Source organism: Triturus cristatus, chromosome 2_1 (genome assembly GCF_964204655.1).
Source record: "Triturus cristatus chromosome 2_1, aTriCri1.1, whole genome shotgun sequence".
NCBI classification, from domain to species: domain Eukaryota; kingdom Metazoa; phylum Chordata; class Amphibia; order Caudata; family Salamandridae; genus Triturus; species Triturus cristatus.
In genome coordinates, this window is record NC_140581.1 from 866,940,036 (window position 1) to 866,966,375 (window position 26,340).

General features: G+C 47.9%; 1 protein-coding gene across 4 annotated transcripts in view; it reads right to left on the minus strand.

The window, feature by feature from the left end:
* The window catches only part of APBA1 (amyloid beta precursor protein binding family A member 1), a 413,377-nt gene that overhangs the window by 190,815 nt on the left and 196,222 nt on the right, over positions 1 to 26,340 (minus strand). The gene's annotated exons all lie outside the window — the stretch shown is intronic.

Sequence of the window (26,340 nt, forward strand, 5' to 3'; positions counted from 1 at the left end):
CATTCAAACATTGTCCGAAGATAACTCTAAAAATAAATGTGTGCTCGATACCATTCATAATTGACAGTGGTGCATCGAGAACTATCATGTTGGCGGAGAATTACCAAGAATTGTCTCTGTTACCACAACTTACTAAGTCAAAAACAAAAGTATATGCATAGGCTGCTTTGACGTCCTTAAAGATTCAAGGATCTTTGTAGCCACGATGAAATACAAGAAAAATGTGGTACAAGCACCTATTCATGTACTTTAAGGAACAGCTTCAAGTGCCTGTTTGCTGAATTTAATACTGCTGCTGATATGGGACTGATATCAGTGAGCTACAATAGGAATGCTCGCCATGAAATTGTAAGTCAATTTCCTATTTCCTTCATTATTTCATGGGCTAGGAAAACGCAAAACAAAAAATATTAGGTTACACATAAATGAGGATGTTCATCCTGTTGCTCAAAGACACAGACAAATTGCGTTTCACTAGCAAGACACTGTTGAAAAGGAACTTAATTAGTTACTTAAACGTGACATAATTAAATGCGCCACTGGTCCGACGTCATGGGTTTCTCCTACCATAGTAGTGCCCCGAAGAGACAATGAAGGAGCTGTACGCATCTGCGTTGACATTTATCCGACCAAAAAGGCCATTGAGAGAGAGAGAGACATCCCGGTCCACACATTGCTGAAATTATAACTCAACTGAATGGTGCAAAGTTCTTCTATCGACTCGACTTAAATAGAGGATATCACCAATTGGAGCTTGAAGAAAAATCCAGGGATATTACAAACATTTCTATGCATATTGGTCAGTTTTACTATAAGTGATTGAGTTTGGTTTATCCTCTGCTGCAGAACTTTTCCAAGATGTCATTCGATGTATCATACAGCCTGTAGTAAATGCATTTTACTATAGTGATGACATATTAGTTTTCGGAGCCACACAGAAAGAACATGACCTAGTTCTCATGTAAAGATGTTGTTTGTTAACCAATGCAGGCTTAACTCCGAATGACGAGACATGCAAATTTCCCAAGAAAACCTTGAAATTCCTTGGCCATGTCTTTTCTGATGGGGGTATGAAACCTGATCCAGCAAAAGTGCAAACACTGCCTACTGCAAATATCCCACAAGACATTTCTATGTTACTATTCTTTCTTGGACTTGCCAGTTACTGTTTGAGATACATACTAGACTTTGCTATGGTCAATGCACCATTATGGGAACTAATGAAAAAGAACATATCTTTTCATTGGTCACAAGAGTGTGCTTCCAACACATCAAACAAGCCATTGAGAGTGCCACTGGAATGGCCTACTTGGATCCAAACTGCATACACAGATTGTAGTTGACACTAGCCCTGTAGGGTTGCGCACAACCCTTGCACAACACAGTGGACAGTCAAATTCCTGGAGACATTTTATGGCATACGCCAGTAAGAGTCTGTCACAAACAGAATGTGCTTACTCGCAATCTGAGGCCTGGCTTGTGAATATTTCTCTGTTTTCTTGTATGGAAAGCCTTTCACTGTAGTGGCTGATTATCAAGCACTGTTGACGACATTTGGCAATCCAAAACCCAAAATGCCCCCCCCCCCCAATTGAACATTGGGAGTTTGAGGTCACAAGAATACACCTATACAATTATTAATCATCCAGGGAAAGATTAGAATCTAGACGATTATTTTTCAAGACTGCCATTACAATGCCCTGGTCACCCATCTAAGACAGCGGAGGCCTACATCAATTTTATTATGACATCAAGCACACCAGCTTCCATGTCTTTAGGACAAATTGTCACTGCCACGAGCCAAGATAGTGACCTGTTAATATTAAAAGACGTTATTGCTCATCAATCGTGGAACCAGCACTCCAGACCTTTCACTAATGACCATGAGTATTTGAAGTACAAAGACCTAAGAGATAAACTTTCAGTGACTCAAGAGGGCCTCATTCTGCGAGGTACACAAATTGTTACTCCTGAGGAACATCAAGGAATATTAGCCATCAAGAGAGCGCTTCGGGATTGAGTCAGGTTTCTGTATCTTGACGAAAGGGTCGAAAAAGAATGAAAGACTTGTCATATATGCAACTGTCTTTCACCTCAAGTCATTCAGCACCCTTTTAGCATGTCAGACTTGACACATCATGCTTGGGAGAGAATTGCTTTTGATTTCTTTGGTCCTTTTGAGAATGGACATCTTCTAGTCATTGTTGATGAATACTCCCATTTTCCATTAGTGAAAGACCTTTCATCCACTACACATGAAATAGTAATTCAGAAACTAGATGGCATATTTGAGACATGAGGGGTACCTGCAGTACTAAAGTCTGACAACGGCCCAAAATTCAATAGTCAAGAATGTAAAGACTTTCTAAATCACCTCAATGTAAAGCATCAAAATGCACTCCTCTTTGGCCCCCAGGCCAATCGCCTTATGACTACTCTAAGGAAAGCTGTTCAGCGTGCTGCATTGGAGAAGCTTGGCCTCAAAGCTATTTTAAACACTACTCTTCGAGCTTACCATTCGACCCCTCACTCAATGACAGGTGAAAACCCTGCAACTCTTATGTTTGGAAGAGCCATGATGACCAAGCTGACCGAGCTACCCCAATGGACCGACCTCAGATCTAAGAAAAAAGGAAATATTCACACTACACACTTTGGTCGTAAACAGAAGATGAAAATGTATGCTGATTGACGATGTAATGTGAAGTACATCACTTTTACAAGAGGAGAATGAGTGCTTGTTAGACAATAGAGAAGAAGGAAATATGATGCTCCTTTAGGAGGTTGAACCATTTTACTATCACCAACACCAAAGGACACATGGTGACTGCCCAGCATCCTGTCCTGGGAGGTCCCTTACGAGAGATTCCTCTCCTTTTCGATATGTGGCCCATCACTCAACAAACATCAATGTTAATGCAAAGACTGGGTCTAGACAGACTATTGATGACTCTGTATCAGCTGATAATTCCACCCCAATTGTGCAGATCACGGACACTTCGACTGCCAGTTCCCGGTTTCCAGTGGCCCGAAGAGGACGTGTGATTCAGGTGCCACAACCATTAATTGAAAAAATGTAATTGCTTGTCTATGTGTGTATTTATTTGTGTATTTATCTATCTACTTTTGAAAGTTGTGACTTTTTATTTAACAAAGTGGTAGATGTAGCGTCTTGTAATAAAAGAACACTGGAACTCTTTTGATTCACATTGTATAAGGAATAGATCTGTGATGTAAGCGTTAGAGGGATGAGTTGAAGGCAGACTCAGTGGAGTTCTGACTTATACGCAGTAGAATAAAGACATGTAAAATTACGCTCCGTGGGTGACATACTTATTGATGAGTGCCTAGGCCTGGCAGGATGATGCACTTACCTCCACCTACTTCTAGATGACAGGCAGGTGACGGACGAGCTAACAACACAGATGTAAAGGGATTGCCAATCTTCAGGTGCCCTGCCCATCTGCTGGTCGCTTTCTGCTCCTGTGAATCAGCTGACTCTCTGCCATCTGATCACGCTGCCTGTAATTTGACAGTACTGGCACTGTAAGCTGGCACCTTCTATTGTAAGTGTTACCTGTGTTGGAACACCATTGCTCCTTCTTCTGAACACTCAATTCATCTCCCGAGCACTTCCAGTGCCATGCTACTGGTGTGTCCCAAACTGAAACCGGATAAGACCCTACATGTCATGGTTATTGCTCATTTCTATGCCTAAACTATTCATCTCATCCCAGACAGAGAACTCTGTTTGTATCAGAGTGTCCCCCTAAGTTCATTAGCCAGGAAGCCTGTATATCATGCACAGCCACTATCATATACATTTCTAATAAGCGTCACTCCTCACCATGGGCGACTCTAAGGACCACAAGGAGAAGGACGGCAAGGGCAACCTCAACAGAACCAAACAACAACCGCTGATACCTCATTCTCCGATCATAGACAAATCTGAGAACCAAACCACATTTGAGGCTATCTTAAGAAAATTAAATGCTGTATGCGACTTCGTCAGAGCAGAAAAACAAATATGGACTTACTGCAAATGGAGGTTTCTGGAATCAGGAAGGAGCTTAAAGATGTCAACATCAGGATAACAAATGCAGACAGCAGGATTATGCTCAATTCGGATTCCTTAATAACATCCCTCAAGTGTGAAATCACTGGCTTGGCAGATCGCACAGAAGGAGTAATCTTAGAATTTGCAGTCTTCCTGAGGGTGCTGAAGACAAATCCCCAAGATTGATCACTTTTCTCGAAACATGCATCCCCTCAACACTCCACATCACCATCACTAAAGTCTTTGAACTTGGGAGTGCCCACCGGATTCCTAAATTCAAATCCAAGAATTTCATGTTACTACAACCTCTGATCTTCAAACCACTACGTCACCAATACACCGAGCTTGTACTGGCACACATGAGGAAAGTCAAATCAATCTCATCGCAGGGTACCAGATCACTACCTCCCAAGACTTTGCCAGAGATACTAATCAGAAGAAAAGGTTCCCTGGCCCTCAGGAAAACCCTATCAGCTAAATCAGTCAAACACTCCTTTATTGTCCCATGCAAATTCAAGATCGTCCACAAACGCCATACGCATGTCTTCTCAGAGCCATGCAAACTAGAGGCTTTCCTTGAAAACACATTTGAATCATGAATGATTGATAGTCATGCTACTCCTTGCAAATCAAATTTTTCCTATGTGTTTGTAAGAGTACCTTATAGAATGGCACATGTTCCCACGTAGCACATGCTTAATACCGAACGGTGTCAGATGTGACTTGAAATCATCAAACATCCATGATTGGTATAGTCTATGAATATGTGGTTCTATATGCTTTCTTTTCTTGGTATATACTACTCGGTCTTTAAAGATTGCAAATGTTGCTTCTAGCAGTACGACTGATAGATCTTATCTAGCAAGCTTTATAGCTGTAGTGTAAGTTTCACTAACAAGGTACAACTTGCTCCTCTTAATGCATAGATCCTGAGAAGCACAAAAATCTGTATTGATTACCATGTGCCAATCTTAAATCTGCTAATGTTCTCATGTATGATATGGATGCACGTGGCATTGTATACTCTTTTATATGCAATGTTTGAAGCAATATTCTAATCCCAATCTCCAAGACTCAAATTACTTACCAGCATAGGTAGATTAACAGCTTCCCCTGAACTAATAGTGAAGTTAAGTTAACTTTGTCTATTCTCCTGGCAACACGTTTTATTGTATCTGTTTCAACTCACAATCCTGTTATTATTATTTTTAATTATTTTCATTGGCCAGTTTTTCTTGTTACTACAAGGGGTGGAGGGCTGCCTCCCTTTGTGTAGATAACCCCACAGCACTGAAGGTAGATGGCTAATTATTCAACTTCAATGTAGTGACACGGAACTATATGCAGTAAACATCTATGCGACCTACAATTTTGGTCAGCTTCAAATTCTAAGTTAGCACTTTTACTACTTAAAGCCCAAATTGTTCTTGGGGGTGACTTCCATTTGCCAATGGATATCATCCTGGACAAACACTCCACCTTTAAATATAGAATTCCCAAGGCCCATGAAGCCATGCAAACATTCCACACCTCACACAGTCTTGCTGATGTTTGCAAACTAAATAACCCTACAAGCAATGACTCCCCCCATAACAGTTTTTGAGAATTGATTACCTGTTGGTAGACACTTCTTTTGTTCAAGAAATTTTCTCGTCAACTATTGAACCCATGACTATTTTGGACCAGACTGGAATTACCATCATTCCACAGCCTGTTCCCTCCTAAACTAAAAAATGCACATGGCGTATTAACTGTGACATTTTAGATAGCAAATCAAAGGTACAGGAACTACTAGAGAATTAGCACTGTTCATACATGAAAACTGTAATTCTGTCTCTGCACTGGTCATCTTATGGGATATGTTAAAATGTTCCTTCAGGGCCAGATAATAAGCTGCATGGCTACGAAAAAAATGAATCAAATCCTCTTGGGACAAGTTAGCTAACAAAATAAAAGTTGCCTTCTCTTAAAAACCTTTACATATGAATACAACTCGATTATTAGTAATTGTGAGACCGGCCTCACGGCGTATGCCCTCCCGATCATCCCGCCAACCTGCAACCACCCCCAAGACACGGCATCTCCGACTCCGGCCGCCCCAGCCACACAGACCCGAGGGCCGGCCAGAGTCCCCGACAGACTCGACACCCTACCACGCATGTCCGACCGAGGGAGCGGGAACCCACGAGCCAGACCAAGAGGCGCCAGCCCAGTCGCACCTCGGAACGCCTTCCCCCGGGAGGGCTCGATCGGCCACCAGGCCCCTGGGGAGCAGGCGCCTCGCCTGCCGAGCGTCTGGGGACCCTCCCAGACCCACCTGAAAAGACCAAAGAAACGAGCGGCAGGAAATCCCGCCGAACCCCCTCAGTCACCAAAGACCCCTCTCTGCGAGGACTCCGGACTTCAAAGGGCAGGGGGAGTATAATAGGGGGTGCCGGAGGGACGAATGGGAGAGAAGACCTGGAACCATCGAAGCCTGCTGACGCTGTCGCGGCTCCCGAATACCGAACCCCCTAGGCCTGCTGAGTGACTCGCGGCCCCCAGCCATTGAACCATCTGAGCCCTGCTGACGAGATCGCGGCTCCCGAACTCCGCACCACCTGGGCCTGCTGAGTGACTCCCGGCCCCCAGCCATTAAACCATCTGAGCCCTGCTGACGAGATCGCGGCTCCCGAACTCCGAACCACCTGGGCCTGCTGAGTGACTCGCGGCCCCCAGCCATTGAACCATCTGAGCCCTGCTGACGAGATCGCGGCTCCCGAACTCCGACTATCTGTGCCTGCTGAGTGACTCGCGGCGCTCCCCTCGAGTACGACTTGGCAAGAGATCGCCCAGAGAAACAACACCCTCCAGCTCGAGGATTGTGAGCTATCCGCAGGGTTCTTTGCAGAGACACTACCTTCAAAGACTGTCCCGCTACCCCCATTCCCCTACCACCGATTTGTAGTATCTTGTGCCGCTGATGTACTACTTACTCCTTGGATCATAAAGATCCCTTGAAACCTTCGATAAAAGAAACTATCGTCCTACGAAGAATACGTGTGGTGTCCCTCTGTTCGTAGTGTAAGTTCAGGGTGTGCGCGCCTGGTTCGGCCTACTTGGGAGAGGTGGGTCAAAGGGGTGGGCAAGACGTGTACCGAACCCCCCTCCGGCGAACGCCTTTCCAACATTTGGTGGCAGACGACGGGATACGAGCCGACACCGAAAGAGAGCGTGCAGAGAACGACTGACGCACTACCAAACAGAGATGGAAGGAGAAACCTCCCTGGGTGCCGCAGGTACCGAAATGAGCTCACCGTTCCGAGAGGATCAATTGGACTATTATACGCATAGAGAATTAAAACAATTTTGCAAAGACCTTGGAATCGCTACCACCGGATTAAGCAGAAAGGAAGACTTCCAGAAAGTATTGAAGACCTGGGTCGAGACGGGGGCGCCCCCGACCCAAACGGAAGGAGACTCCGCCCATGAACCACGGAGCATCCCGGTGAGAAACAACGGGCCAGAGGGGAACCTGTCCCCCGAGGAACTAGCAGACCGAGAGAGAAACCGCAACCACAAACTTGAACTGGCCAAGCTGAAAATCGAGGGAGAAATAAAACTGGCCGAGAAAAAGTTAGCCGTCGAGCAGTTACGGCTACAGGGGGAACTCGAGGAGAAGAGACGCCAAAGAGAGCACGACGAAAAGAAACTCCAGCTGGAACATGAACGCAGCCTGAAAGAGATCGAGTTGAGGGCTAAAAGCGAAGAGTCACGACCTTCCGGGAATCTACCATCCGCTCCCACCGTGGAAGCCAAAGTCCACGTCCCCAAGGATGTGGTAAAGGAGTATTACAAAAACGACGATATCCAGCAGTGGTTTAAGGCCTACGAAGTCACCATGACCTCTCACCGAGTCCCGCTGAAGGATTGGGGGGCTGGCCTGTGGGGCCGGTTCTTAAGCGAAGGAAGAGATACCCTGCTGGATCTGCCCTCCACGGTCATGAACTCCTACAGCCACATGAAAGAAGCCCTCGTGGGCCGGTATGGACTCACCCCCGAGATGTACCGGCAACGGTTCCGAGATTGCAAAAAGATACCGGGCACCACATGGGTAGAATACGTGAACTTTTACAGCCGGGCCTTGGAAGGGTGGATCAAGGGCAGCAAGGTCTCCACCTTCGAAGAGCTGTTTGATTTGATCGCCTGGGAACATTTAGCAGCCAATTGCTTTGTAGAACTGCGCCAACATCTCTTGGACAGTAAACTCACCGAAAGCAGGCCGCCGAGGCTGACCGTTGGGTGAACACCCGGGCCACCCGAGGCCCCGTGGGAGACTACGGTCGCCACAGTCAAGGACCCCCCCGCCAGAGGGGCGGAGGAAACCACGGCCGACCGAGAGACTTCCCAGGGGGCCCCCGCACAGCCCTCCCAGCAGCCCACCAGCGGCAGGTCCAGCTCCGTCCCCAGCCAGCACCGGAGCCCCGGGGCGGCTAGGGCCTCGAACCAGGATCACCTGCTTCCGCTGCCAACAGCCCGGACACTACGCCAATGACCCCCAGTGTCCCCAGTATCAACGAACCGCAACGACCAACCCCCCGGCCCGGCAGATGGCCTCCGTGGCCCTAGGGGAAGAGATAGAGGACTCTGAAGAGTGGGAACCAGCTGCCATGGCCCTGGTCTCCCTTGGTGATCGAGAGATAGTCCCCGGGACACCCTAGCCCGCCAACACGAAGAAGTACCGACAGCAGGTGACCATCAACGGCCACCGAGTCGAGGGCCTCCGCGATACCGGAGCAAGTGTCACCGCGGTCCACCGCAACCTAATCTCTGAAGACCAGATCCTACCTGGTGCCCTCTGTCCGGTCATATCCTCCGACAATTCCGAGAGCCTCTGCTAGATGGCTCTGGTGCCTTTCGAGTGGGGAGGAGTCTCCGGAGAATTGAAGGTAGCCGTCCGAACATCACAGCCCGTAGACTGCCTCCTGGGCAACGACCTTGAGAGTTCCCCATGGGGGCAAGTGGAACGAAGAGCCCATCTCGGGATGATGGGCCTACCCGAATGGGTCTGCGCCACCACGCGATCCATGACCGCGCGATTGCCTCCCTCCGAGGGCGGTGAGGCCCTCCCACCGAACACTGTCCCCGAGAACCGGGACACCCTACCGGAAACGGACAACCCTCCTTCGGAGGGAGAAGAAGACCCTACCCCAGGAGAAGGGCCGGAGCCTTCCGCCCCTGAGGCACTGACTGAGCTCAGAGAACTGCCCGAGGGCCCTCCCGTGAAGAGTTCTGCCAGGAACAGGCCACCTGCCCTTCCCTCGTGGGACTCCGACAACAAGCAGAAGCCCAGACCGCCGGTGACCGGACCGGGACCCACTGGGTCTATTGGGACAATGGCCTCCTATACAGCGAACAAAAGTCAGCCGAGCTAGGCGCAGCCCGAGTACTGGTGGTACCCCTGCGCTTCAGAAGCCTCCTCCTGGGCCTGGCCCACGATGTACCCTTGGCAGGACACTTGGGCCAAGACAAAACATATCAGCGATTAGTTACACACTTCTATTGGCCCAAGATGCGAGCAAATGTAGAAGTCCACTGTAAATCCTGCCTCACGTGCCAGGGCAGTGGGAAAAGTGGCGGAAAGCGCAAGGCTCCATTACAACCCTTCCCCGTTGTGAGTACCCCGTTTGAGCGGGTCGGCATCGACATCGTGGGACCCCTGGATCCGAAGACCGCCCAGGGCCACAGATTCATCCTCGTCCTGGTGGACCATGCCACCCGCTACCCCGAGGCCATTCCCCTCCGCACCGTGACGGCTACCGTGGTGGGCCGGGCTCTCATGGGGATCTTCTCCCGTGTCGGATTCCCTCGCGAGGTTGTGAGTGATCGCGGCACTAACTTCATATCCCGCTACATGAAGTCCCTGTGGCAGCAGTGCGGAGTAACATATAAATTCACGACCCCCTACCACCCCCAGGGCAACGGCCTGGTGGAACGCTTCAACCGAACCCTGAAGGGGATGATCCTGGGCCTCGAGGAGCCCCTGCGCCGAAGATGGGACGTCCTCCTCCCTTGCCTCCTGTTCGCGTACCAGGAAGTTCCCCAAAAGTCCCTGGGGTTCAGCCCATTCGAACTACTATACGGACACCCCGTCCGGGGGCCCCTGAGCCTGGTCAAAGAGGGCTGGGAGACAAGCCCCCGGGGGACCCCCCCTGATGTGTTCCGCTACATCCTGGCGCTCCGCAACCAGACCCGGAAGTTCAGAGAGCTCGCTGAGGCTAACCTCGAGGCCAGCCAAGAAGAGATGAAGCGCTGGTATGACCAGAACGCGACTCTGGTCGAGTTCCAGCCGGGCCAGCAGGTTTGGGTCATGGCCCCGGTGAAGCCCTGCGCCCTACAGGACAAATGGACTGGCCCCTTCAAGGTGATCGAGCGGAAGAGTCAGGTCACGTACCTGATCGATGTACAGTCCCCGCGGAACCCCCTCCGGGTTCTCCACGTGAACCGTCTCAAGCCCCACTTTGTGAGAACGGAGTTGAGTTTGTTACTGGCCACCGATGATGGGGCGGAAGAAGACACTGAACCCTGGCCGACCCCCTGTGCGCGAAAGAACTGGATGGTTCCGTGGAGGGAGTGAAGCTGTCAACCACCCTCACTCCCCAACAGTCCGACGACTGTCGCCAGCTGCTCAGACAATTCGCAGACCTCTTCTCCCTCATCCCAAGGGTCACCGACTGGTGTGTCCACGACGTAGACACCGGCGACAGCCCACCTGTGAGACACCGAGCCTACCGGGTGCCTGACCGGGTCCGCACCTGTATCAAGACCGAAGTACAGAAGATGTTAACCCTTGGAGTGATCGAACCCTCCGATAGCCCCTGGGCCAGCCCGGTAGTCCTGGTCCCGAAAGCGGCCGCCCCTGGGGTCGCCCCCGAACTAAGATTCTGTGTGGACTACCGGGGGCTCAATGCGGTCACCCGGGCGGACGCTCACCCTATTCCCCGCGCTGACGAGCTCATCGACCGCCTTGGGGCCGCACGTTTCCTCAGCACCTTCGACCTGACCTGCGGTTACTGGCAGATTGCGCTCACGGAGGGAGCGAAAGAACGCTCCGCCTTCTCCACACCCGATGGACACTACCGTTTCAGGGTCATGCCGTTCGGGATGAAAAATGCCCCGGCCACTTTCCAGCGGTTGGTAAACAAGGTCCTGGCCGGACTCGAGGAGTTCAGTGCAGCGTACCTTGACGACATAGCCGTATTCAGCTCTCAATGGCACGAGCATCTCCAGCACCTCCGACAAGTACTGCTGGCCCTGCGCCAAGCCGGCCTAACAGTGAAGGCCAGCAAATGCCAGCTCGGGCAAGGCTCCGTGGTCTACCTGGGGCATCAGGTGGGCAGCGGGCAGGTCGCCCCCCTCCAACCAAAGATCGACGCCATCAAGTCCTGGGAGCCCCCCACCACTCAGACGGAAGTCCGGGCCTTCCTGGGCCTCACAGGATACTACCGGCGGTTCATTAAAAACTATGGTAGCCTCGCGGGGCCTCTCACAGAGTTGACCTCCAAAAAGCTCCCGAAGAAGGTGCAGTGGACCACCCCGTGCCAGCAGGCGTTCGACGCCTTGAAAACCGCCATGTGCACCGCCCCAGTACTCAAGGCCCCCGACTACTCCCAAGAGTTTGTGGTCCAGACCGACGCATCCGAACACGGCATCGGAACCGTCCTCTCGCAGTTCAACGACAAGGGCATAGATCAGCCCATAGCCTTCATCAGCCGAAGGCTGCTGCCTCGAGAACAACGTTGGAGTACCATAGAACGAGAGACCTTCGCCGTAGTCTGGGCCCTTAAGAAACTACGGCCCTATCTGTTCAAAACCCACTTCCGAGTGCAGACGGACCACCGGCCCTTGCGGTGGCTGATGCAGATGAGGGGAGAGAACCCCAAACTATTACGATGGTCAATCTCCCTCCAAGGGATGGACTTCACTGTCGAGCATCGCCCCGGGACGGATCATGCCAACGCCGACGGCCTGTCCCGGTTCTTCCGCTTCGGCGAGGAGAACCCCCCAGTGGATGGGTAGTTCCCCACGCCTTTCAGCTGGGGGGGATGCGTGTGAGACCGGCCTCACGGCGTATGCCCTCCCGATCATCCCGCCAACCTGCAACCACCCCCAAGACACGGCATCTCCGACTCCGGCCGCCCCAGCCACACAGACCCGAGGGCCGGCCAGAGTCCCCGACAGACTCGACACCCTACCTCGCATGTCCGACCGAGGGAGCGGGAACCCCCGAGCCAGACCAAGAGGCGCCAGCCCAGTCGCACCTCGGATCGCCTTCCCCCGGGAGGGCTCGATCGGCCACCAGGCCCCTGGGGAGCAGGCGCCTCGCCTGCCGAGCGTCTGGGGACCCTCCCAGACCCACCTGAAAAGACCAAAGAAACGAGCGGCAGGAAATCCCGCCGAACCCCCTCAGTCACCAAAGACCCCTCTCTGCGAGGACTCCGGACTTCAAAGGGCAGGGGGAGTATAATAGGGGGTGCCGGAGGGACGAATGGGAGAGAAGACCTGGAACCATCGAAGCCTCTGACGCTGTCGCGGCTCCCGAATACCGAACCCCCTAAGCCTGCTGAGTGACTCGCGGCCCCCAGCCATTGAACCATCTGAGCCCTGCTGACGAGATCGCGGCTCCCGAACTCCGCACCACCTGGGCCTGCTGAGTGACTCCCGGCCCCCAGCCATTAAACCATCTGAGCCCTGCTGACGAGATCGCGGCTCCCGAACTCCGAACCACCTGGGCCTGCTGAGTGACTCGCGGCCCCCAGCCATTGAACCATCTGAGCCCTGCTGACGAGATCACGGCTCCCGAACTCCGACTATCTGTGCCTGCTGAGTGACTCGCGGCGCTCCCCTCGAGTACGACTTGGCAAGAGATCGCCCAGAGAAACAACACCCTCCAGCTCGAGGATTGTGAGCTATCCGCAGGGTACTTTGCAGAGACACTACCTTCAAAGACTGTCCCGCTACCCCCATTCCCCTACCACCGATTTGTAGTATCTTGTGCCGCTGATGTACTACTTACTCCTTGGATCATAAAGATCCCTTGAAACCTTCGATAAAAGAAACTATCATCCTACGAAGAATACGTGTGGTGTCCCTCTGTTCGTAGTGTAAGTTCAGGGTGTGCGCGCCTGGTTCGGCCTACTTGGGAGAGGTGGGTCAAAGGGGTGGGCAAGACGTGTACCGAACCCCCCTCCGGCGAACGCCTTTCCAACAGTAATCTCTCTCCTCCAACATAAATAAATCCTACTATATCTCACTATGGAACAATAAAAAGTTACAAATGACAGTTTGTCACACAAATGGACCTAAGTGGGCTGGGAAAGGCATCGCCCTAGCATCAGATCTTTTCTCAGAAGCGGAGTCCCCATTGTATGCCACTCTCAAACAGAAAGATGCCCTCGTCTACATAGATTTCTATGCCTTTCTGAAAATTAAAGCAAAGATCTCCAAATTAGGTCTTCTTCTCAAACCAACTTTATTTTCCTATCTTACACAAATGCGTCTGGGGGTCCTGGGCATCCAAGATTTACAAATCTGTGTATAGGCTAGCCAATCTAACCCTCCTATCCAGAGTAAATGGTCTACCTACTTCCACAATACAGGTAGAACACCTACCCCAGTGGAGACCTGGCTATAATATGCTCCCACTTGCTTAAGTGATCCAGAACATATGTTTTCCGCATGTACATGGTTGAACCCCTACTGGGAGGAAATTACTGCTCAACTATGCAAACTTTTCAAGACATTTATCCTACTACATTTTCCAAAGATAATGCCTGGGCTGTACGCATCCGCAATTCAAATTGAGCTTCCAGATCGGGATCTTGCCCTCCTATACCTCCTAAGGACCACTACACTTAAAGTAAATCTCCTTGATTGGAAATCTGCTGATAATTTTTCTTACCAGACATGGTGGGCCTGGGTTACCTATCTCAGAAGCACTCACAATGCTCAGTCAAAGATAGCATGGAATCCGATTACTTAACAGCACACGTGGAACACACTGGATGCCTTCAGACACAACACATGCTAAAATGTTTGTCTCTCCAGAGCTTTACATCTTAGTATTCATTGCCATGGCTGATTTTGGAACCTCTTCCTGGACCACATGGCTTATTTCCTCTCTATCCTCACTTCTCTGCTATTCTTCCCACTATCATATAGTTTCTCTTCTCATGTGCCTTAAGACAAAACTAAAATGTCTATCCCCAAAAACCTAATGCAAAATCAGTCAATCTCACTCAAATACCATACTAAATTATAGCAGATAAACCTCTTTTGGTCTACAGATTTTATGTTGAATGTCTACCCAATCTTGATATATACACAGCTGTAACTGCTTTTTTTACAGACGGTTCATTGATTGTATGATCATGTCCATCTAGGCAATCTGTCTTTAAGGAGGCTGACAATACCATCCATCAATATATAGCATATGTATTGCCTGACATAGTTTCTAAATTAAATGAAATCTTTAGAACTAAAAAAGAAAATCCCAAGCATACAAAAAGATAAAAGACTATAGTAAAGTTATTGATTAATAAATGTTTTCACAACTTTGGAAAAAAGATAAAATGGACTGATAATATTTTTACTTTGAAACTTGCTAAAGGCGCATGAAAAATCTACACCTTACAAGGCATCCGTGAGTGCAGCCCCAGCCAGGATCCTGACAGCAAACTAGTATGAGTGGAATTAAAATGTGAACAGGACACTGAAGTCGGTATGCGATATGTATGATATACTTAGATCCTTTACTAACAATTACTCCGACTGATACTCCTTAAAGGGAAGGGGAACTACTCCTGCAGTCCATATGGTTTCCTAAAATTAAGGCAGCTGCTTGTGACATGCCTGGTAGCAAAGCAATACACCGCTACAACTTGACAGCGGATTTTTGTAATTAATATCTAGACATATTGGCCCTACACAGCCTGGCAGCCAAATGTTACCACCGACTTCCAAGGAGGTCATTATTTTCGTTAATAAAGCTAGCAAATGCTGACTCGCTGAAAATCTTATAGACCGCTACCATTCTTCAACACAGAAAACTAAAAACTTGGTGAAGGCCAATTTGAGCAGAATGCTCCCACTCATGATTTGTATAGTTCTCTCTATAGAGGTGTGTTTCATTCCCGACCATACCACTTTGTATATTCTCAATACCATGTTGGCACCGCTACAGAATTTGTGCCTGAATTGTCCATTGCAGAACTTTTCTAGATGCATAGAAGGGCTTGGATTCCTTGGAACTGGTGTTAATGCTTGCTGTTCAAAGGAGGGCAAGGCTTAGCTATGAAATGCTTAGTTGGATAACTCTGTTGTTCATTGTGTCCACAGTGCATATTAAGGTGCTGTCTTATAGCCAAATTCCATTGGTAAAGCTACAAGTCAAGGTCGCTTTCTAGCTCCTTGCTTTTTGGAATTTCACTAGAGTTCCTAGCCTGTGTGTTTTGAGACCATAAGTCCTGTACCGGCCTATGCATACTTGATAGGAGTATTCTGCTATCCCTAAATGCAGATGAAATAGTTTGGTCTGTGAAGGACTGCACTACAGAAATCTCACATTTCATACTAGGATTCATTTTATTTGGCATCCTAATAGGGTTCTGCATAAACTTGGCAAATCTGATGTATACTTCTGTTGTAATGGCATGAAGCATGGGCTCAGTACACAAGGTGAGGTTAAACAGGTTTATTTGCATGTAACAACGCTCCAATCACCATGCAGTAATTTTCACCGCTTTGCATGAGTCCACGCTGCAAAAGCAATTCATAACAATATATTCCAAAGCAGAATGCCCTCTATATTCTTACACACACACTAGACTGCCAACCCAAGAACCACATTCCCCTCACCATCGTATATTGTTGAATGTGCCCCGGTCTTCCTTCTCCAGTGGCAGGAGTCGTCCATTTGCCACCTGGTTCATCTTTGTTCACCAGGATGCCAAGATTGTTATCACAGACAGCTACGATGAGACAGTTATTCCCAAGGTCTGCATCTAAACGAAAACTCATTGCTTCGATTGTTTCCACTGATGTCTGTACCTAAGGCCCACACACAACTTGAGAAACTTCAGCTTTATCAGATGAAGGACCTCTTCCCTGAGGGTGATTTTCGAAGTCTGTCCCAGTTGAGATCAGTCAACTAGATTTGTTCCTTTTTTTGACTACCAGACACGTCCCAGTAGGTCACTTATTCCCCCTTGAATCATAAGCTAATGATGCTCTTTCTCAATGTACTTGTACTCCGAGCCCACAACACTTTTTTCCCCCCATTTTTTTACTTTCTATTGATGCCAGGACATTGCCAGCGAGGCGTCGTTGGGATGTTGACCGTGACCGTCTCCTATTGGATGTTCAGCTAAGTTTTAGTGCAAACATGTGCAGGACTTTCTCTTTAGAATTCATTACCTACCGCCACTGTAACGTCTTGCATAGAATATACTACAATCCTGAAGGGCTGCATGCTTTTGGTCTTGATGTCGTACAAAACGAGATTGGCCATAAAGTTTGCATTCACTTACAATATCATACTAAAAACAATATTGCAAACGCCCCATTCCAATGCTATTTAATAGGGCACACCACATCTTATCTGTATATTTTGTCTTAATGTCAGCACTTGTTGTGTGTGATGTCACTATTCCAGAGGTCTCTCTTCACCATTTTTGTCCTTTTGGCAAGATATCTGTGTTAGGCCGAACCCTTAAATTTCAGTTACTCCCCTCTGTTTGCGCCACTGCAATGAATTCAGGATGTCCCCTCACCGGTGTGCAGATATGTTTCTTTAGCACTTTTGCTTGTAAAAGGATGGTGGAATCATGCTTTAAATAGGACCAATATCTAATGTTAATGACTAGAGGCTTCATTTAGAGTTTGACAGATAGCCTGCTCTCTGAATGGGTTGCAGGGTGATCATCTCCGCTGCCCTGGTGGACTACTGAAATCTGTATTTAGGGATCTCCACGTGCATGGCCAACACTCTATATGCCTTTAGAGGATCTGCCTCCACTGAGTACGTTTGATGGGAGGCCGCCATGTTTCATGCAACCACTCAACAAACTGTTTTATTTTACAAAGACAAACTTGTTTTTACAAAACAAAAATCTATTGGCACGGACACAGTCCAAGGCTTCCTCCAGGATATGGTGGCCTTTTTTTATTTTTTATGTTTGGGGCAGCCAGGCTTTCCCTGGAGGTCCCGAAGAGGAAAATACCTATAATTTTGGCAGACAGGGTCTCTGCCAAGTTGATGCTGCAGACATATATGCTACTCCTCTAGCCCGGATTGCACCTTTTGTGATGCTTCTCTGGATTGATGCAATCTCCTTCCAGTTGGTATTGGTTTTTGTGACTGGATACAATAGCTTTGTGCAAACTGTGATCTATTGTGGAGCGGACTGGAAACTGTACAAGTACTAGGCATAATTTACACTGCCCTACTGTACACTGGACGGTACCTGATTTCCAAGTCTGTAGTGTAATAGGATGGTGGCTGCCTTTTTATTTCATTAGGATTTTCTCTGTACTAGGTCATGTGGCACATATATTGCGGCTCAAGTGTCTGTGTTTCTGTTTCATTGCTGATTTATGCTCTCATATACACCTAAAGTTTGTTTGTTTTTAAAAACAAATAAAAGCCCTGACACAAGGCTTTCTATTGAACACCATCCCAGTTGAAATGTACCAAGCATTCTCCCACCCTACTCTTCAGAAAGCAACCCAAGGCTATCTGCTGTTAAAACAACATAGGGTCCACTGGTGAACTATCAGCTATGAGAGAAGGGTGAAGCCTTTCCAATCCCTAATTTTCATGGCCCTCAGATCCCGTTACACATCTTCCCCTGACTCCCTTATTCTCCTCTTGCAACCCTACCTCCACATATCTCTGTACCTTTCCTATCCAAATTCTAAGCCCGCCATGTTTATCCACCGCTCTTCCCTACTGGCCCCTCTCCATGATGTACCTCATCCCTCTTTCTTCAGTGCTCTTCTGCCTATAGCTATGTTCATGCTCTCTTTATACATTCATATCTACTAAAGAGACATAAAGCTCTAGTTTGCCCCAGTTGTCTCTGCCTAGTTGATCTGCACTTTTCCCTCAAGATGAATTATCATTGCATAGGGGCAGTGATAACAGTAAACACTTGTGTGACTAGGTAACATTGGTAGCCATCTTGTCATTTAGGCCACGATGGGCAGCGGCAGTGGCATGAATCTAGAAATCATCCTTATTAATTCAGACTCCTCAGGGCATTCTTTGTATGTGCATTCCATGAAAATGTATACAAAAGTCAAAAGCAACAGCTGTGATGCCTCCTGTTTAGCCCTGTCACTGATACACTCAACTTCCCACTTTCCCACAACACACACACAAGCACACAGCACACCACAGCAACCTCATTCATGTTCACCACTTAAGAATAAACATAGCATGCACCAAAAAACTCTATTGAGCCTCATACACATTCATTTTCGATCAACACTCATGCAAGCAGAAGACATGGTAGACAATCAAGATTTCAATGCTTTTTTGCATTACAGGGCCCACAATGACCTAAACTCATACACAAATCATCAGAGTTTTCATCCCACGCGGCTACAAAATGCAATATGGATAGATTTATCAAGGTTTAAGGATTATCAGCCATCAAGCATAAAATCTAATGGAAGGGCACCGTTTTATTGAAACAGTTTGCGTAAAGGTAGTTTGGCATTTTGGTGAAAGATCCCTAGGAGTTAAATAAAGGCATGAATAAACATAAATTAATAAACAGTGTATAGAACCCAGACAAAATATAGAAATAAGCCTCTTCGAAATCCTCTCCTGCCTCTTCTCCCAGTCCCTTGCAGACTGTCTTTCCACTCTGTCTGCACACTGTCAAAACTGAGCAGAGAATTTTGGGCCTGATTTAGAGCTTGGCAGACCAGGTTACTCCGTCTCAAAAGTGGCGGATATCCCGGCCGCCATATTACAAGTCCTACAAGTCCACTATATCCTATAAGGCACCTGTAATACGGCGGACAGGATATCTGTCACGTTTGTGATGGAGTAACCCATCCGCCAAACTCTAAATCAGGCCCTTTGTCTTTGGGATCCAATTTTGTGATCCTCATGTTTCTCTCAGTCATGTGGGACTTCATCTTATCAGGAGACCCCACTACGAATGATACAGCCACAATATGGTCAACACATCAGAGACATAACCACACAAGACAGCATCCTGGACCTCACAATCTCATTGCTGCTAACCATCAAACCAACACCCCTCGCCCACCTGGCTGGTTAGGTCATCTTGCCATCATGTAAATGTTCATCACACCACTAACAGGAATCAGACGCAACTTAAACCTATCCAACTAATCTCTCAAACGTTAAGAACATCCCCTGCAACCCGCATCGCTAAAGACCTCACACGTCTTGCAGCCATCCTATCAGTCACCTCTGAAAAAATAAGCAAACACCTAAATCATGTTGTTCAAACACAACCGGAAGAATCACAGACACCGCTGAAAAGCTGCAAACTATCAGGCAAAAGTTATCAGTGACCTGGCACACAAACAACAGAACGCAAGCAAAAGAACAATCTACAGGCAAGAAAAGCAAGCGCCCTGACATTGAACACTTGAGAAACCTTTGCAGAAAGTGCAGAAAAATAAACATCACCACCATGGCCTTTGCTTCCTCAAGCTACATTTCCCGTTGTCTTCAGTTAAGGCACAAATGTGCACCAGTGTAGTGTAGAGCTAGAGGGTCCCAGGGCTCTTGGGTAAGCAGTGGGCCCTTGGGAAGGCATTGGAGGGGACCTTGGTCATGCTTCAGGTTTAGAGCTGGACATCAGGCTAGCCCTTAGACATTGGAGAGATAAATGACAGGGGGAACGGGGCTTACCTGGGTATTCCAGCTAGAATCTTCAACCTTAGTTGCACCTACGGCTGACGGGGACTGGGCTGACCAGAGAAGCTCGTGGGTGTAGGATGCATGACCTTTGAGGCCTCTATGTAAATCACATACCTTTTGCCATCTAAAATGGTGACTGTGATTTTACATCAGCCCATACCACGATGGCCATCATTCCTTTAATCTAAACTGCTAACCAATCTGTAGCGTACCTTGGTTGTACTGGGCGGACTCTAAACAGGAACTATGTGATATGCCGGGGAGGTGTTAGGGTGTGGTTTGGGATGTATGAAGTAAGGTTCATTGTATGAATGGATGTTGGAGAATAAAGATATGCTTAACTGCAGCTCCCGTGTCTGGCGTAATCTATCTGCATGCTCCAGGGCTGGGAAAGACGCTACACAATCTATCATTTGGATGTGTTGGTACATGTGTTGTTTTTTGTAGATGGGTTCCTGTACCTCTGTGAATCTGCGTCCTTTGGTATGCATGCGTCTGATGGCATTTTTGCATGCGTTATCAGATGTCTTTTGGTTTGTGTGCCAGTGTGCCTGTCAGTAGAAGCAATAATTATTTGTTTTTTACTTAGCACTTCTTATGTTTCTAAGCACTGTAAATTACAGGTGTTTTTTCATACTTTTTAATCTACCTGGGAAGGTTGAGTCCTCCTTGCCGGGATTCCAATGTGCGACCTCCAGTTCAACTCATCTATTAAAAGCTCACTGAGCCATCTGGCGTATGTGTGCTGGTGTGAGGGGTCTGTAGGGGTTTTACTCCGGGTGCAAGATGGCGGATCAGTGTCTGAAGGTATTCATTTATATTGTGTAACCCAGTCTACAAAGAAAATGCAATCCTATTGACTTTGTCAATGCATTTTTAGGTCTCGCCTGAGCCAGCGCGCAACGGGCTTTAAACTTTGGAACACACGCTCGTGCTTTTGTTTTCTTCACCCGCTATTGGCCTTTGCATGCGTCTTTCTAAGAAAGACAGCACACAATTGGCCAAAGGCGGGTGCATGTCCCGCCTTCTCTCTGCCCTGTCCTAGGGTCTGCGGGAGCGAGCGCGGCTTTCCTCCCTTGTCATGGCTCATTAAGCACAGCGTGTACTTTCAGCTCCAAACGCGGTCACCTTCACTTTCGTGCACCGAGCTTGTTTTATTTATTTATTTACTATAGTGCTGTAATGCCTTTCTGCACAGAACACCGCTCCCACCTCTCAAACATCAACCAGAGCGATGCCGTGGCTTGTTTATTTTCTTTGTGAGCCACTCTCAATGCAGGCACGACGTATTTTTTTAATTAACGGAGCATTGCGCTTTAATGCGTTTTAAATTTAAAATGCAGTACTGGGCTGAACAGAGCCCTCATTGCTCTGCGTGCGCTACATGAACGGATATTCGTTTGTTGTGTAGTGTGCATTCCTGGGCTGTACAGAGCCCTCATTGCTGTGTGTGCGCTACATGAACGGATATTCGTTTGTTGTGTGGAGTGCAATACTGGGCTGTACAGAGCCCTAATTGCTGTGCGTGCGCTACATGAACGGATATAATAGGCTCTGTCTCTACAAGGTCTGCTGGCTGTTTGTTTTGCAAATTCATACAGAGCAAACTGAACTCAAGAGTAGTAGAGACCTTTACAAGACACCCAGTTAAATTACACAAGAGCACATTCACACAGGAACACATTACCTTTTAGAAGGCACGGGTGATTAACTAATTTGCCCAGAATCACACATTGGTAAGCCAACGCCATGACTCGAACAACACCAGCTTCCGCACGCGATCATCATGCATGATTAATCAATTAATCGCACACGATCATCATGCGTGATTAATCAATTAATCTCCCATGGTCCCCCTGTTTACAAAAAACGGGGTGCTAAGGAACATTCACATGCGCTATAAGAAGGGAACACCCCGTTAAATCTGTTTCCTGTTCTATCTACTCGCCGTTTTTTTTATCCAATATTCGGCCTTTTTCTGCTCTACTATGTGCCCCCTTCGAGATCCTCATCTCCATCCGCATTCTGCCAGCACCCTCCTACCCAATAGTCATCCACCACCACGTCAAACACCACCACCACGTCCACCACCACCACCACAACCACCATGTCCACCACCACGTCCACTACCACCACCACATCCACCACCACGTCCACCACGCCCACCACCATCATGTCCACCACCACCACGTCCACCACGTCCACCACCACCATGTCCACTACCACCACCACGTCCACTACCACCACCACGTCCACTACCACCACCACGTACACCACCACCACGTCCACCACCACTACGTCCACCACCACTACCACGTCCACCACCACAACCATGTCCACCACCACCACGTCCACCACCACCAAATCCACCAACACCATGCCCACCACCACCACGTCCACCACCACCACGTCCACCACCACGTCAACCACCACCACCCCGTCCACCAGCACCATGTCCCCACCACCACGTCCACCACCACCATATCCACCACCACGTCCACCACCACCACCACGTCCACCACCATGTCTACCACCACCACCACGTCCACCACCTCCACGTCCACCATCACTTCAAAGTCCACTACCACCACCACGTCCACCACCACATCCACCACCACCACGTCCACCACCATGTCCACCACCAACACGTCCACCACCACCACATCCACCACCACAACCACGTCCACCACCACATCCCCCACCACCATGTCCACCACCTCCACATCCACCACCACCACGTCCACCACCACCACGTCCACCACCACCACGTCCACCACCACCATGTCCACCAACACCACATCCACCACCACGTCCACCACCTCCACGTCCACCATCACTTCCACGTCCACTACCACCACCACGTCCACCACCACATCCACCACCACCACGTCCACCACCATGTCCACCACCAACACGTCCACCACCACCACATCCACCACCACAACCACGTCCACCACCACGTCCCCCACCACCATGTCCACCACCTCCACGTCCACCACCACCACCATGTCCACCACCACCACATCCACCACCACCACGTCCACCACCACCATGTCCACCACCACCATGTCCACCACCACCACATCCACCACCACCACCATGTCCACCACCACCACGTCCACCACCACCACCACCCATAACAGGTAAAGTGTCACTGGAGGGCAGGGGTAATAGGAGTGTCAACCCCGGCTGTACATGGGACATTTAAGGATGCATTGGGTGTGAAAAGACGGGAATAGGGGCTAGAAGTATTACACCAGACCCAAGATACATTTTGAAGAGGTGCAATGTCACAGGGGCTCCTGTAAAAGCACTCTCAACATCTCTACCTCACAGTGGCATACCTGCATGAGCCACTCACTAAAAAAACGAAGGCATAGCCACTAGGTCTCGCCTTTGGGACCTTATAAGTGTTTAGCCATGCAACACTTGATGTTGTTGCACCAAGGATATTGTGCTGGATAACGAAACACTTATAAGGTCCCAAAGGCGAAACCTATTGGCTATGCCAATGCTTGTTTTTAATTAGGATCTACACTTCTCCCCCAGCTTAAGCCCCTCGATGTGTGCGAGGTCACTGCTGCCTGTAATTTAACGTGTGTAGTCCGGGGAAGCTGGAAAATCTCTCTTCTTACTACTAATTGCTGCAAGCGGCAGATGTGCTCCTTCAATTAGTTTCATTTGCAGAGGTGCTTTCCCTGCATTTCTAAACTCTACATTAAACACTGATGGATGGTCTCGCCTCTAAAACGGAGGTGTTATGGAGCTGATTACTGAAACATCTGTGTCTTCGCTGCCAGTCACAGCCGACATCCTTCTATTTCTTCGCACAGGATAACAACGCTGTACAGCCTTTCAGCTCGCCTCTTTTTCTTTTATATAGTTTATTTTCGGGATGCATGATTTCAATGGAATACATTACAGTACGCAGCTGATGTGGAAACCAAGGAAGAATTGGAAGCAAGACATAGAAACAGCAGCATTCATGAGAAACATTACAGTTTACTATTCAATACCTGAATCCTGAAGTCTGTGAGCACATAGAAGAACTGGGTGGAAGGGCTTGTTCCTTACTGGCCACAGAGCTCACAGGTGACTTACAATATCTTCTTCACATAAGGAATGGGAGTGCTTTATTCCTCGTAATACATGGCTACCCTTCCTCGCTGTCCTTCAGTGCCACCCAAATGTGTGGCACTGTTGTACTGTTTTCTGGAGATTGGTTTCAAATCCTGCATTAGCATGTGCGGTAATATGCATTGTCTCTCCAGATCAGGAGTGCACTTTATCAAATGAGGGTCACGAATGTTCTTTCATTTTCTACTAACTTAGATGTCAGAAAAAAAGATATATATATTTTTTAGGAGCTGTTCTGTTAGGCAGCAGACAGATGTAAATTGACAGAGTAGTGATGTCTTGTTCTCATTTCATTCATAGAGGTGATTATTCTGTCAACATATCTCTGCAGTTGTCTTGTATTCTCCTTTTAGAGGATGTTTCTGGGATGTGTTATTTGCCTGTAGAATCCTTGGTTCTTTGGTCTTGCTGCTGGTTTAGTCACAAGTCGAGAAACAACTGCCTCCTTTACATGTTGATGAGATCAGATATGTCAGGGGAATATTGTTTGAAAATATTGCTTGATGCATGATGCTCGGCAAGTTTTGTGTGGGGAGTGAGAGGGTTAAATGACAGGTGTCTGCTGGCCTCAGCCCCATGTCTCTTCTCATGTGTTTGAAGAAAGAAGAAGATTCGACAGCACATAGATGACATGAAGAGATGGGGAATGATCTATATTGCTCATTATTTTTGACTCGTCGACAGGCCACAGGTTCTCACCGTGTCAGTTGGTGTGGGCTTCTAAGGGCTGATTGTTTGGCATGTCACTGTTGTCTAGATAGGTTGTACTCTTTGCTTCTAAGCTTTTCATAATATTCTCCCTTTGCCATCTTCACTGCACTCCCTTCTTCAAAATGTTTATGATGTTTTATGCACCTCAGTGTAGGGAGGCCACAAGAGATAATTTAGGTTTCCACCCACCAATTTAAGGTCAGGAGTTCCTACTTGTAATCTAGTCGATGGATGCCATTAGACCGTGCTTTAGTATTTTGTCCAATGATGTGTTAAGTGCCAATTTCTTACAGCTAACACTCTCCGGGGTCAGTGGCATTTATTGACAAGATTGATCGTTAAATCAATAGGCCACCTATCAAAATTGTAGTAGACCGAGAACATGTGTTACAACAAGGAACAGTGATAAATCAATGGAAGAATAAATGGATACATTTGGAAAATGTGAATGTTAGCTTCAGGGTCAGCTCAGTACTTAACTATATGATATGGAATCCATAAATCCTGGGAATGCCATGCTATTTAGTGCGTGTCAATATGCTTTATCAATATTGGTATGGAAGGGTCAAAGTAAAAGAGCACAGTTTAAACAAAAGCATATTCAGCAGGCTAAACCAAGCTCGACTAAACTTTATGGGTGTACAAGTGTGAGGAGAAGAGGTTTTACTGAACAGAACAATGTATCAAAAAGATGTATCCACAAAAACTAAGACATGAAGGGAATAAAGCCACAAGGCGCAATGAGGAGTTTCTCAAGCACAAATGAATTATAAACTGAGCGAAATTACATTCTCGATTAGGGTAAAGTTTGCCATTTTTTCTGGTAAATGTCATTGTAGACCAGATGTGAAGAGGATAAAATAACCTGGCAAATGCAAGAAGGTATTAAACTCACAATTTACATAAATCACTAAGAGTATTACCAGGGCTTATGATTAGGAAGAATTTGGAAGTATAGTCACATATATTGAACCTCAATTTAAGGATGCAGTGTCTCCGATTATAGCATGGGCAGGAATACGCTGGTGGGATACCACTATCCTCAATTATAACCAAGCCGGTCTTCCACATTTCTAGGGTGCAGGAAGATCAGACCAGAATTGACCAGCCGATACAATTACATGAGGCTCGGGATGCAAAAACAGCCCAGCATCAGCCCCTGGCTTCTGTGTGACATCCTTGCATGATACAAGAGAGCACAGATTGGTCCCCATGCCACCTGCTCCCCTGCTAAACACCCAGAACTACCCTCCCCATACCGGCTACAATGAAGCCAAAGCAAGTGGATTGGGACACAGTAAATCTAGGTCTTCATGTAATTACTTGGTTTGTGGGCAAATTCTCGTGATAGCCGGATTGTGTGGGGGATACTGGCTGGAAACGTTATCTCTGCCTGTATAAAAGAGCCAGTCAACGTGTAATCAAGACCAGTGTGTTCCCTTTCTTACCCTTCAACCTCTTTCTGTTACATACTACTATGAATGTTATTATG